Genomic DNA, 3,253 nt, shown 5'->3' with positions numbered 1-3,253 from the left:
GCCATATGACGGCGAGCCACTCTGCACCCCACCCACCCACCCACCCACCCAGCACATATCAACTTGCCGGTCAGCTGAGAGAGAGAGAGAGAGAGAGAGAGAGAGAGAGAGAGAGAGAGAGAGAGAGAGAGAGAGAGAGAGAGAGAGAGAGAGAGAGAGAGAGAGAGACAGACAGACAGACAGACAGACAGACAGAGAGCCTATCTGCGAGTATTTACTATCACAAAAAAAATACTGAAAACAAAGGCCCCGCCGGGAATCGAACCCGGACCAACTGTTTATGAGGCAGATGTGCTAACCACTACACCACGGAGCCACTTGTCAGTGGCGGAAAAAATTCTTATATATTAACAAACGTGACTGAGGGCTTAAAGAATCTGGTACAAACATAATGATTATTGTGATAAATGATCTGTTTATGATAGATATGAATTATTTTTCATTATAATTGTTGTTCAGAACCAAGGTCTTTAAGCCAGAATTTAAAAAAAGATTAGATTATAAAAAAACTGTGAAAAGCATAAACATATATATATAAATGAACCACCGAATATATTTTCCTCTGGGTATCTTAAAAAAATAAAGTACAAGGAGCTAGTTTAAGGCAGGAGTATTTCATCTTTTAACAAAATATTTACCTCTGTGTCCCTTATCTGTCGTCACCATTTCTTATGTTTACTATCAAGAATGTCTTTTATCTAACATAGAAATTCTGTATAGATATTTGATTAATGTTCTCCAACGACGCGTTGTATAACTCTTCGTTAGTGAAGTTCATTTCGTGTAATGGATCATGCATTACAAAGTTGTGTCTATCCACACAAGTGTTACACGTCCCAGGCAAAGATATATTCCAGAGACAGTGTATATCTAATATATATATGTGTTTTATAAATATTTGTAAACATTTTCCTGAGGGACAATACCTAAGACTTTCGTATTAAAGTTGATCAGTTGTAAGTGATCAAGCATTACAAAGGTGTGTCCATTACCACAGCTTTAACCTTTCTAGTTATAGATGTTTCATCCCTGATTCCATCCTCACAATGGATGTATGTGGTTTGTGTTGTCTTAACATATCATTAGTCAGTTGAAGTGGAGAACATGCTTCTGAGCCTAGCCACTCTACTCTGTCTTCCACATGCTATTCAAGAGGTGTTACCGGATTCCGCCTATAAGTGTTTACACCGGGAGTAACAAGTTAACTCCGGACGGCTTCTTTTTTTTATTACTTTCGATGGTTTGAAAACCAGGGAATCGTATTTGGTTTATTGATATCGATAAGTTTGGTTACATTCACTAATATTCTGTATTTGTCATTTGATAAATTTCAGTTTATCAAATTTGATCGTTTATGTCTTGCTGATACTATTATAAGTTTTTCTTCAGAAAATGATTTAATCTAATTCGTAAAGAATGTTTTTAAGGAAAACGTTAATGATTTATCTTTAATTCTTATCACGACAAAATTAGAAAGTCTACTTTTCAAAGTATACTCGCTGGATCTTACTAGAGTTTTGAAGAATAGAAACTCATAACATGTGCAGATAATAACTACATTACTATTCTGTATGTAGTATCTTCATAATATGTAAAACCCGGATAAAAGATTGTAATATGAAATTTGATGGTGTTATGTTTAGGTTGTTGAAGATGTTACTGATTTCTACAGGTAAAACATTTATGTAACCTGCAAAATAGAAATCTTTATGTTAGATATGTTAATTCTACCGGTTTCACGTTACATACATTTCTCTACTCTGCGCACCAGAAAAGTTATGGGATTTTATTCATTATCGCATAAAATAATCTGCATGAATATAATATCCCATGTATTTCCAATAGAAATCCACAAGGAAAATACACTTTTGCCATCTGTATTCTATGGTGATCAGTGATGAGTTCCTGGATTAAGTAACTGTAATACATTACTTGGGTAGTAAATTCTTCGTCCATCACAATATACCGTAAGAGTGTCTAAGGCTCACCCTAGCTGGGGTTTACATTGTTGAACAACGTAATGCTTTTTGGTCGGTTTAGGTTTCTTAATTGTTGACTACAGGGACGAGTTTATAAGGAAGTGAGGAATTTGGGAAGGGTTTATTGATGGGTGCCGGGAGTGTGGTGATGATGATGAAGGATCAGAGAAAATATATTATGTCGGACGGAAGTCAATAGATCCTGGTGCTCGACCCAGAACCTTGACTAATGGTCTATAAGAAAGTGGTTGTTTATGTTTGGCCAAGTCCCAGCTTGGCAGGGGCTCTGGTCTTATGACACACTGTTATCTGGATTTATTTGTCGTGAAGATATTTTTTATGGGTTGAATTGATAAGAATGTTAATAAGGAATTAGAAATTTATCTACTCACGCTGTTGATAGAACATATATCGACCATGTAGATTTTCATGTGAAGTTTGTACGTTTTATAATTCTTTTAGTGGAAACCAGTTGTCTTAATTTGTAATCATGTCTGATAGCAAAACCTATGAATAGATAAATAATTCTTTCAGGTAAATTATCTCTTCATGCTTATCTGTTTATCCAATAGTGGCTTGTGTCAGTGTGTCTGTCCCTCAGTATAGCAAGTCAAGCATTACTCCACCGTACAACAACTACAACATGGCTTGTGTCAGTGTGTCTGTCTCTCAGTATAGCAAGTCAAGCATTACTCCACCGTACAACAACTACAAGGTCACAAATGAGGGGACAAATAACATGTAGGTTGGGTCACGGAAAATGCCTAATGAGCTGAGGAAAAGGAAGGACATTACATACACTGGCTTTATCAGTGAATCATTTTGTGATGGTTGTGAAATATTGGTCATGTGCAGAAGATGGTCCTTGTACATGAATTAGGACATATATAAGTTTCATAATATATTATAATGGTATATCTAGCTGGTGAACTGATATGTGATATGATAAATGTAATCTTGTTCTAAACTCTTTAGAAATATCACCTTTGAAATCTATATCTATTTCTCTCACGCCTTAAAACTATATTTTCTAGTTTGATGCGGCTCCTGGCGCTCAACTTTCAAGTTTAACAATTACCACCGTATGTCACCTCTTCTTTGGGATCAGGTAAAAGATATATCTTTCCAATTCCTGCAAAAGAATCTTTTGTTGATGAAATTCTTCGTCGTCTGCTTCACCAGACTGGTTTAAGAGGCGTCCGTCTGTGAGTCTAAAGTGGACGATTCTATACAAAGGGACTTTCTCCTGTCCTTCCCTTCATATTGACATATAT

At 36.1% G+C, this 3,253-nt stretch overlaps 1 non-coding gene across 1 annotated transcript; it reads right to left on the bottom strand.

Moving 5' to 3' along the window:
• Positions 1 to 244: 244 nt before the first annotated feature.
• TRNAM-CAU (transfer RNA methionine (anticodon CAU)) lies at positions 245 to 316 on the bottom strand. The gene has a single exon. It is a non-coding gene; the product is annotated as a tRNA-Met (tRNA).
• Between the last annotated feature and the right edge of the window lie 2,937 nt (positions 317 to 3,253).

The sequence above is a fragment of the Panulirus ornatus genome, chromosome 5 (genome assembly GCF_036320965.1).
Source record: "Panulirus ornatus isolate Po-2019 chromosome 5, ASM3632096v1, whole genome shotgun sequence".
NCBI lineage: Eukaryota > Metazoa > Arthropoda > Malacostraca > Decapoda > Palinuridae > Panulirus > Panulirus ornatus.
This window is presented reverse-complemented; position numbering and strand designations above follow the sequence as displayed.